The sequence below is a fragment of the Pyxicephalus adspersus genome, chromosome 2, assembly GCF_032062135.1.
Source record: "Pyxicephalus adspersus chromosome 2, UCB_Pads_2.0, whole genome shotgun sequence".
Lineage (NCBI taxonomy): Eukaryota > Metazoa > Chordata > Amphibia > Anura > Pyxicephalidae > Pyxicephalus > Pyxicephalus adspersus.
In genome coordinates this window covers 160,372,530-160,384,447 of record NC_092859.1, presented here as the reverse complement: position 1 = coordinate 160,384,447, position 11,918 = coordinate 160,372,530, and the positions used below count along the sequence as shown (strand labels likewise).

Genomic DNA, 11,918 nt, shown 5'->3' with positions numbered 1-11,918 from the left:
TGCTAGGAAATATTTGTCAGTAATTGTAAATCTGATGATGAGTGGGAAGCACAGAACAGGTGTGGTGCCGGTATTTCCAGGTAGTTGCACAATATTCAGGTATAAATATTAGCCTACGCCCTTCCAGGTTCACACGCTTCAGGACGCTCTCAGGTCCGTGTCTGATTTCACATTCTTTGACTGAATGGTGAGTGGATGGGGCACCTACCTGGGGAGGGAGGGGGTGCTGAATGGTAAATGTATTCTTAGAGTTTATGTTTCAATGGGGGTATAGTGGCATCAGGATCACCATAATCACCAGCATGCCATTCACCATGCCATTCACCATGCCATTCACCATGCCCACAGGGAACTCTCTATAGATGATGATTGTTGAACGATGAAGATTATGATAGAGGATGATGATGATCTGACAATATTTTATTGTTTCATTTTTAGGTTGTATATTGCGCAGCAAAAAAATGAATTACATTTGCCCCCAGAGTGACGCTTTTGTGGCCCCTGAAAATGGCCCTGGTATCATTACATATTCCACTCCACCTTATATGACACTTCGGAAAATAATCGGATTTCATGTGAATCCTCTTCCTAGGAATCCATGGAAGTTCTTGAATACCAATACTGGATTTTCTTCAGAAGGAGGTAAAACATTCACCACATATGAATCTGTTGGGGTCATTACAGATTTCACGCACAATTTTCACTGATTCTTTTACTTTGTTCTTGGTAAATTGGAGAACATAAATATTTGGCACCTCAAACCCCAATATTTTGATACTGAGAACTATACCCCATATTGTGGCCCCTGGGCTGGGTGTGACCCCTTGGAGCTCTATCCCAAATGGGTGGAATCGTGCCCCATCATTGGTGTCAGTGGGATGAATAGAGCCCCATCATGTAATGTGTGTTATGTGTAATGTGTGTTGTTTGTAATGTGTGCTTTTTAAAACATTTAAAAATGGGAAAATAAAATCACATGGGCTGTGTATATATTTTTTTCTCCTTTTTACAAGGTAAAGTATTTTTTTGTATTTTTTTTATAATGGGACACTTGGTTTTAAATGTTTTTTCTTTTGTTCGTTATTGTTGGGCACCAATAGATGGCGCTGCATTCCCATGTAAACTGTGTAACAAACGCTAACAGAGTCTCATACAGTAAGAGTTTGTTATACACTTTACATAGGGTACAGTGCCATCTAGTGTTGGGACCCGAGTATAAACCAAGAGTCTTTTTCTAATGTCATTTTCCAGTCAAAGAATCTTGGTTTATACTTTAATATATACAATATAACATTTAATGTTATTAATTTATCACTTTCTAAACTAAAAAATATATCTTTTTATTACATTTCTGAGCGCCGTACAAGAAATCATTGTGTATACATTATTAATTCTAAGTTATTTTCATTTTTTTAGCACAGTTTGAAATAACCACCTACTTCCCCAACGTGGGTAAAAAAACGCCGGTCACACTGAAACTTGTACGCGCAAACTGTTACCTGTCCTGCAATGACCACGGCGAACTGGCACTAGAGGTAAGTGGCCGTGTCAGTCCACACACAATCATCCCACTGCTGGGCAATGACACAAATATTGGAATTTTCACAAATTGGCCCCTCTTGGCCCTTTCTTTCCTCCCGCCATCACCAGCTCCACCAGAATGGTGCCCATCTAAGGGTCGGCCAGCAGTACGTTTGTTTTTGGGTTCAGATATCCGTAGAAAAGGATGGAAAAATGATTTACTTTGGAATAATTTGAAACTCCGATGTTGGACCAAAGACCATGGCGCAATCCTACCATGAGGAGAGTCCTAAGGAAGACCCCCAGATAGATCCCTTGGAGCCCATTCACAGATCCCTATGTTATTCACCAACACAATATGAGTTCCTATTATGTGGGAGGGGAGAATACATTCCTCACAATATTTCTTTGTAATCTTTCATATTGCACGTAACAGAGATTTATTATTCCTTGAATCCCAGTTTGTTATGTGAAATAGAAGAGTCCGCCAAGCTGTCCAGAGATGGAAGGAGATAGCAGTGCATAGGACAAGGAAAGCTTGTATTGTGCAGACATGGCCACATTTGTATTTATTTCTGCCCTAGGCCAGCTGCCATGTGCCACCCCCACCCTCCCAACTGCCCTAAAAGAAGGATCTTCCGGCTGTGTTCAGGCTGGCAGTGAGGTTGTGGTGCTCCATTCCCCAGACTCTGCATGTTACTTCTCCCAGCAGCACCTCTATAGAGAATGAATGAGGGCAGAATGAATGTTCTGAATTCAGCATGAATGATTCCTGGATCCCAAGGCAAGTCTGGGTGAATCTGACTAATGCAGCAATCCTGGAATAGATGTGGTCCAGGACCAAAACCTTTGCCAAATAATAGCAAATGATTTTAAGAACTAAAATCCAGGTTTGCTAGATCACCCAGGTTTTCCCATGATCTTCTCCCCTTGGAGAGCTTTAATAAATCGGGCCCATTGAATAGGACGATGGGAGATGGAGAGAGCTTACAGTCCAAGGCTGAGGTACATTTATAAATACTTTGTCACTAAACAAGCACATACAAAATAACTATTGGAAATGTTTTATATTTTTCTTTTCTACAAATAAACTTGCTAGAACGTTGGAATATTATTTCCTTAGCAACCCTCTATACTCTTCCTGGAGTGTCCTCCACCAATCCCCCCACCTACCAACCTACCTACCTTACCTTTTATGTACTGCCATAGTGTGCCAATGCAGTGCCGGGGCTATTGGGGCAAATCCATAATGGCAGCACACAGCAGCAGTGTCAGGATCTGTGTACACAAGGAAGTATAGTTAGATGCGGGGATGCTGCGTGATATATAATATATACAATATAGTTCTGATTGCCATGAATGGACAGAATGATCTTACTTCATTTATTCTTTCCTCTTTCTATATTTCAGAATACGGCCACAGTTGGAGCCCTTCCCGAAATAATCAATTCAACAAAAAGGTTTCTGTTTTTGATGTCAAGCTCGCCGTTTATGTTTGAGTCGGCTGTGACTGCAGGTAAATTCATTTGCACCACAACGCAGAGCCCGTCTCCTGTAAGTCTGTCGTCTGTGGACAACAGCAAGATATTCAGCTTTGTCATTGCCACCGCTGTGACCGGTTCCCTAAACATTGCTCTGCTTGGAGACAGAATTGCTGTACAAACATCCGACAAAATATTCGAAAGTTTTCCTGAAGATAATTTTCTGCTGCCCGATACTTATGAAAGGTTTACCGACAAGGGAGAACCTACAGAGAGTTTGTTTGTTGGTAGACTGGCCGGAAAATGGAAGAGGGATTCTTTCCTCCGTCTGTGAGAACGAGCCGGCGTTGGCCGACAAATCCCACCATTGTGATCAATATTTGTAATCCATTTCTAATACATTGTTACTGCTATGTGTACAACATAATAAAGTGTTATCCCCAATAATAATATTCCCCTATTTCCTCACTCTGCTGAATACCAGGCTTCAATATTGTTACAACCTCATCAGATTTGTTCCTACATTCTTCCAGCAGATTCCACAAATGTGAAAGCATCGTAGGCTCAGTGTAAAACATCATGGAGGGCCCCTAAGGCCGCATACACACCTGCAATAATTGTGGTTGGAAAGGATCTTTCACGTTCCTTTCCAACAACAAACGACTGAAGGATGTATGGACGAGCTCTGTACACACAGCACCATTCTGCTCTATAGAGAGGGGAAGGGGAGAATGACAGAGCGGCACCCAGCTGTGCTCTCTCCCTCGTCACTTCCACTAATATTGTTCGTTGTCCACTGTCCATGGATCTGCCGTCTGTACACATACCAGATTCTCGTCCGATATTGGCCCTGAGACGATTATTGGATGAGAACCATTGCAAGTGTGTACGCAGCTTTAGACTTCCTATTTATGCTGATAACCTGAACATTTACTGATTACGTCTATTATGTCTGCAGGGCCACTCATTGGTACAAACAATTTGGGATTCTGTAATTCCTGAATTCAAACACGATTGAAGCCAATGGGAAAATGTAGTGTTTATGGTAATTGGGGAGCAACAAGAGCGACTAAATGCACTAAAATGGCATTGGAAGACCACTAAATGTCTGAGGAACATTGTGCTAATTCAAAAAAAATGTGGGGGTGGGGGGACAATTTATTCAGCTTACAGAACAACATGGTAAAGAGGTGAATCCTTCAATTTATAGTTGTTGTGGCATAATTAGGAAGTAACAATCCACTTTAGGAATTGTGTAACAACCATGCACAACCACTAAACAGAATGTCTGAACACAACATGTGTGGTAATTTACAGAAGTATGAAGGGAACCAAACACAAAATGATTTACAGACCAGACATAAATCCAAATGCTGAACATTCCCTCCGGTGTCCTCACTTTTATTAAAAGGTCATTATGAGATGTCCATAGAGCCATCCACCTCCAACTTCACCCAACACCATCATGGAATGTTGAGGGTGGGATATGTGACCGGGAAGAGCAACATTCCATGGAGGACATGGAGGGCCCTTAATCATGACTGTGGCCCAGCAGAAAACTTGCATCCAGCATTCCTCCCCGCTATTTAACCCCTTATACACAACATCATTAGTGGTTAATGGCCTTCTATTACAAATAACTTCTATATAAATAGCAATAAGAATAAATAACCATAAATTACCATATATACCTCAAATCAGCTCAAACCATATCCTGAAAACTCTTCCTTCCTTGGTTACCAGTCCTTGAGAGTCTCCCACCAATCTGTGGCACCATGAAATTTGGGCTCCCAGCCAAACCCCCACTCGGGGACAATATCACAAATACTTTGCAGTCCTCACCCCTCTTCAACATTCCCAGCATGGCTGTACCCATTACATTCAGGAGAATCCACGCCAACAATGGATCCCCCAACCACTAATACGTCACCCAAACCACCTTCCCCCGAGGCCCTTACCACCCTTTCTACCTCCATACCCCATAATGGGTGAGCGGGAGGGCAAACTTTCTATCCTCTCCACCTAAAAAGTTAATACCACCCCTTGTTAAACCCAGGCTTTTATCTCTCTACCCCTCCTATCCTTTACGTCACCCCTGCTCCGTATACTAAATATTTCTGTTCTGTCTGCTCCCTGCTGCCTCCCGGAGATGGGGCATTTATTAGCACTGCTTACCCCCATATCTGCCGGGAGGATCCTTGGAGATCCGGGATTTGCCTCCTAAGACTTTCCTAGAACACTTTTTGCCCCCGAAAGATTTGATCCATTCTTAGCAATTCTAATCCACCAATACAAAGCTATGACAAATGGCTGATAAGAATGCTAGAAAATACTTTCGGGGTACCAATCACCCCAACACTGGAAAACCAACAATCTGATGCCTCAGGGCAGCCCTCAATGTCTTTATTTTCTATGGGCAATGGAGGGGGAAATCAATAGAATTGTATTATGTTATTAAAGAAAACTCATGAAGTACAGAAAGGAAACACAAATTCAACTAGGATATACCCCAGGTACCCAGGTCCAGTACCAAGGTGCACCCCCCCATGAATACCCCGGGGGGATATTGGAGTTTTTGTTTAACAGATAAACAAATAATGTTCTGAAAGAAGGATGCCCAATAACATGCCCGGCTGCCATGTTGATACCTATGGAACCTTCCCGCAGAGTCTAATACACCGACCTCCATGTTGATGGATTTGGGAGGAGAGGTTCAGCTTTGGTCCTCAAACACGCCAGCCTTGGAGCGTTGTGGGACCAGCGCATGGTACAGGCAGCAATCAGAGATGAAGTATAAAATCAATAAGTTAAAAAAATTACTAGATGTTTTATTTTGTTGTAATATATGTCCATATATTGTAGATCTCCTGGTATGTCCTGAAGAAGCGGTCACATTTGCCGTGGAACGTGTCGACTAATTAAACACCACTCTTGTTGGTGTCTATACAGGAGACAGCTTTGTATACAGCTTTCTATGCAGCTGCTATTATCATTGTTGTTGCTATTTTGTACTTAAAAAAAGGTTTATTGATTGTATACTGGATTCCAATTGGCCTCAAAAGTCCCACTATTGTGCGTTTTTGTTTTAAGAGGATACAACCTGTTACCTGGGGGAAGATCATGGGACAGGTAGGTGCCAATTACCACCAGCAGAGGGAGTGCTATACCTGAGGCATCTCAGATACAATCACTTCCATCTAATAGTAAGTATAAAGGGGATACAGAAGGCAGATTTGACTGTCATTTGCAACTCCTATTTAATGTACAGCGCTGCGTAATATGTTGGCGATATTTAAATCCTGTTGGTGCCCATTGTCGGTGATATCTATATTAGGGTATAAGGGGGGTACAGAAGGTAGAAGAGCTTACAATCTATTGGGGTATAAGGGGGATACAGAAGGTAGACGAGCTTACACTCTATTGGGGTAAAGGGGGTACAGAAGGTAGAAGAGCTTACAATCTATTGGGATATAAGGGGTACAGAAGGTAGAAGAGCTCACAATCTATTGGGGTATAAGGGGGTACAGAAGGTAGAAGAGCTTACAATCTATTAGGCTATAAGGGGGATACAGAAGATAGAAGAGCTTACAATCTATTAGTGTATAAGGGGGATACAGAAGGTAGAAGAGCTAGCAATCTATTTGGGTATAGAAGGGATACATAAGATAGAAGAGCTAGCAATCTATTATTGTATAATTGTGTGGCTCATAATGAAGATACAGTATAGACTCCATTAGAGAAAACATGTAGAGTAAAATGTGTGTCGTATTGGCTGAATATTATTGGATTGGATGAGGAGGGAGTAGTAGACATGTACGGATAAAGGGATAAGGTGGCTCCGGATTAGGGACCCAAAGCTGTTTCAGGGCTTAGATATGTCAGGGTATTGTCATCTGTTGGTGCTCTTTTCGGGCATGTGTACAGCGGTACCCTGACACCGTTCATCCATCTGCCATGGCAGATTGATTATTTTCAATCAGGAAAGACCACTGTGCATTCCCTCCCCTCTTCGTAGAACAGAATAAATTTTTATGTACAGAACTCATTGATTCTCATGTCACAGAAAATGTTTAGAATGGATTATTTCCTGTGACAGTAATCTGACATTTATCTGATGTCTTTAATCCGGCTCTCAGCAAATCTTCCATTATGGCTGTCTTCACAAACTTCACTCCATCCTAAAGAAAAACAAGTTAGCACACAGATCCTGTGAATGTGAATGTGAATGTTCAAAGTGTGAAATAAATCTCTATTAAAAAAAAGAAAAAGAAAAGGATGGCCATTGTGTTGATAAACTACTGAAACGTTTATTCATTTAGGTCCCAGAAGTTGGCTATTCCAGACTCAGATCCACCAGTCTGAAGATCACAAATTAAATGGTGGACCAATTGTTACAAAACCCATTAGGCACCCATCACGTTTCCCTAAGTAGGCTTCCTCAGGAGAGGGAGAAACATCAAGGAAGTTCTTTATATCGTCACGCTTGGAGACACAGGACCACTAGGGGGTGCTATGGCTTGCACAGAGGTGGTGTAAATCCTGAGAAGGGCCAAGGCGCAGAGTCTAAGCTGTAACCAGGTCTTCTTAGGAGCCCCTAGTGGTGAGGATGTTGCACCGCTGGTTACTGCCAGGTTGGGTGTCCCTTGGGTACACTAAGGTGGGCAAAGCACGGTACCAAATCACAAAGCAGAAGGATAGTCAAGGAAAGCCGGGGTCATGGCAGGCAGCAAGCAAGAAAGGTCAGGTCACAAGCCAGGAGTCAAATACCAGGGATCCAGGAGACAGGCAGCTATGACAAAGGGGCAACTGCGGGCACAGGAAACACAGGAGACACTGTGACAACAGGAGGCACAGGTTTCACAAAAAAAACAAAGACAGACAGGAACACTGAAACAGCACAAGGGAACAGGCTGGTAAACAACAGACTGGGCAACAAATAACTTCCCGTTGTTGGTGATATCTCCCCTTTGCTGGAAATATCTGCCCATTGTTGGTAATATCTGCCCATTGTTGGTGATTTCTGCCCATTGTTGGTGATTTCTGCCTGTTGTTGTTATTATCTGCCCGTTGTTGGTGATATCTGCCCCTTGTTGGTGATATCTGCCTGTTGTTGGTGATATCTGCTTGTGTTGTTGGTATTATCTGCCCACTGTCGGTGAAATCTGCCTGTTGGTGATATTTGCTTGTTGTTGGTGATATCTGCCTATTGCTGGTAATATCTGCCCGTTGTCGGTGTTATCTACCCATTGTTGGTGAAATCTGCTGTGATTTCTGCTTGTGTTGTTGGTATTATCTGCCCATTATTGGTGATATCTGCCTGTTGTTAGTAATATCTGCTCGTGGTTAGTAATATCTGCCTATTGTTAGTTATACCTGCCCGTTGTTGATATTATCTGCCCGTTGCTGGTGATATCTGCCCATTGTTGGTGATACTTGGCCGTTGTCGGTGATATCTGCCCATTGTTGGTGATATCTGCACATTGTTGGTTATTTCTTCCCACTGTTAGTAATATCTGCCCATTGTTGGTGATTTCTGCCCACTGCTGGTAATATCTGCCTGTTGCTGGTCTGCCCATTGTTAGTAATATCTGCCCGTTGTTGGTATTATTTGCCCGTTGTTGGTGCTATCTGCCCGTTGTTGGTGATATCTGCCCATTTTTTGTGATATCTGCCCATTGTTGGTGATATCTGCTCATTGTTAGTAAAATTTGCCCGTTGATTGTATTATCTGCCCTTTGTTGGCGATTTCTGCCCGTTGTTTGTGATATCTGCCTGTTATTAGTAATATTTGTCTGTTGTTAGTAATATCTGCCAATTGTTAGTATTATCTGCCTGTTGTTGGTGATATCTGCCTGTTGTTGGTATTATCTGCCCATTGTCAGTGATATCTGCTGATTTATAGGTAAGATCTGCCCATTGTTGGTGATATCTGCCCGTTGTTGGTGTTATTTGCCCATTGTCGGTGATATCTGCCCGTTGTTGATATTATCTGTCCATTGTTGGTATTATCTGCCCGTTGTTGGTGATATCTCCCCGTTGTTTGTAATATCTGCCCGTTGTTGGTGATATCATCCTGTTGTTGGTAATATCTGCCCATTGATAGTAATATCTGCTCATTGTTAGAAATATCTGCCCGTTGTTGGTGATTTTGGCCCATTGTTGGTAATATCTGCCCGTTGTTGGTGATATCTGCCTGATGTTGGTGATTTCATCCCACTGTTGGTAATATCTGCCCATTGTTGATATTATCTGTTGGTATTAGTCCTCTCCTCCTGTATCACCATCTGTATTTGACTGTCATTTGCAACTCCTATTTAATGTACAGCGCTGCGTAATATGTTGGCGATATTTAAATCCTGTTGGTGCCCATTCCGTTGTTAGTAATATCTGCCCGTTGTCGGTGATATCTACCCGTTGTTGGGGATATCTGCCTGTTGTTGGGTATATCTTCCCTTTGTCGGTGATATCTGCCTGTTGTAGGTGATATCTGCCTGTTGTTGGTTATTTCTGCCCGCTGTTGGTAATATCTGCCCATTGTTGGTAATATCTACCCGTTGTTGGTGATATCTGGCTGTTGTTGGGTATATCCGCCCGTTGTCGGTGATATCTGCCTGTTGTTTGTATTATCTGCCTGTAGTTGGTAATATTTGCCTGTAGTTGGTAATATTTGCCTGTTGTTGGTGATATCTCCCCGTTGTTAGTAATATCTGCCCGTTGTCGGTGATATCTACCCATTGTTGGGGATATCTGCCTGTTGTTGGGTATATCTGCCCTTTGTCAGTGATATCTGGCTGTTGTAGGTGATATCTGGCCGTTGTTGGTATTATCTGCCCATTGTTGGTGATATCTGCCCGTTGTTAGTAATATCTGACCGTTGTTTGTGATATCTGCCCGTTGTTGGTAATATCTGACCGTTGTTGGTGATATTTGCCCGTTGTTGGTATTATCTGCCCATTGTTGGTGATATCTGCCTGTTGTTAGTAATATTTGTCTGTTGTTAGTAAAATCTGCCCGTTGTTGGTAATATTTGCCCGTTGTTGGTGATATCTGCCCATTGTTAGTGATATCTGCCAATTATTGGTGATTTCTGCCCCTTGTTGGTATTATCTGCCCTTTGTTGGTCATATCTGCCCATTGTTGGTGATATCTGCCCATTGTTGGTATTATCTGCCCGGTGTGGTGATTTCTGCCCATTGTTGGTGATATCTGATCTCTGATTTTTCCATGCCGCACTGTGCACCACCAATACACCCTAAAACATAAATCTCAATCTGAAATACCCCACCCACGAGCTGGAGGCTCCTGGGGGTACAGGAAGTTGTGTGAAGCACCCTACGGTTTTTTTTTATTTTATTATTTTCTGCAAATTATCCAACTTATCACTGGAGATATTATCCCCCTCCCATAGAAAAGCCCCAGCCTTCACCTGTTTTATCAGCTTTGGTCGGAGCCTCTGCATAAATTGGTTTCTTTGCTGAGAATTTGTTGCAGACTTCTCTAATCTTCTGAGCCGCAATGTTTCCACTTCCTCTACATGACAAACTTCCATATTTGTTCTGCAGGAAGTTGCTGTAAACAGTTATGCAAGCTGCATGCATTTCATTGTAATAAACACTGAAAAGCTGAACTAACCACATAGGAAAAGATACAAATGATTGCAGCACTGAACACGTCCTTACATGTACAATTCACTGCAGTGTAACAATCATGATGTCATTCTTTACTATCCTCTATGGCTAGGCGAGGGGAAGCAGCACCTGGAGCATGCTGACAGGAGAAGAGAGCAGAATGACCAGCGTAAGTATTGTGCTGGTTCTTTGTTCTCTGTCCAGTCACTGGCTGGGGGAGGGGCAAGACCTGTAATTATTACTGAAATGCAGCTGAGAAAAATCCAGTCTTTTACCCTGCCAGGGCTGAGACATGTGAACTGAGAAGGCAAATCCTTTGCCAGCTCCCTTCTATGTATTTCACTCTGTGTACATAACTGTTTGCTTGGGTTTAGCTTTACCCAGCTTCAAATAAATATATTGGGTCTGATTTAATAAAACTCCACATGCCTGGAGAAGATTGACTATCGTGGGAGAACCTGGGTGATCCAGTAAACCTAAAATGGATCTGGTCCAGGGCTGAAACATTTGCCAAATGATAGAAACTATCTAAAAGGAATACATTCCAGTATTGCCGGATCACCCAGGTTCTCCCATGGTAGTTTACCTTTACCAGTCCTGCAGACCTTTAATAAATTAGTACACAATCCCACAGACAGTAATATGAAATTACACTTTAATAATGAGAGTATTTTTTATACATTTATTTATTTTTATGTTTAGAACCATTGAGATCTCATTGGAGGGTAAATAAACTGGAGGTGCCATGACTGGCCAATCAAAACCTCATAATGTCTTTGGTGAAGTTTTGCCCCATAAAACAAGATTCCTGATCACCAGTTTGATGTTATTGCCCTCCCTCAGGTCTTCATGACTCCCTCAGCCAATCCTGGTCCACCATGGGGTAAGATTTGGGATGGTGCAAACCATCTTGTGCAAGGACTATGGATCCAGATTGTGGGACATTTGCCCCCGACCCCACATTCACATCCAGTACTTCTTACAATTCGAGGGCTATACCAAGAGTAATGAAGCGGTGGGCATTACCATCATAAGTCATCCAAATGGTACAAATTGGTAACCCTTCACCATACAAAGGTGAAATAAATATATATATACGGTGTGTATAGTAGAATGGTAATAGGCACCATCAGTATTGAATCTGATTGAATATTTGATGGTGTACAGTGATTATTCAGGTGGATCAGAGAGATTTCGATTGTAAATCTGGTTAATCTAACATCCCAAAGTGTATGGCCAGTTTCATTCTAATAACACAATCTAACGATTGCATGTAGAGCCCTTTTTG

The 11,918-nt window shown here is 42.3% G+C and overlaps 1 long non-coding RNA gene across 1 annotated transcript; it reads left to right on the top strand.

The window, feature by feature from the left end:
- Positions 1 to 1,392: 1,392 nt before the first annotated feature.
- On the top strand, positions 1,393 to 3,452 carry LOC140322239 (uncharacterized). Its single transcript, XR_011919189.1, has 2 exons — positions 1,393 to 1,535; positions 2,932 to 3,452. It is a non-coding gene; the product is annotated as an uncharacterized lncRNA (long non-coding RNA).
- The last annotated feature ends 8,466 nt before the right edge of the window (positions 3,453 to 11,918 follow it).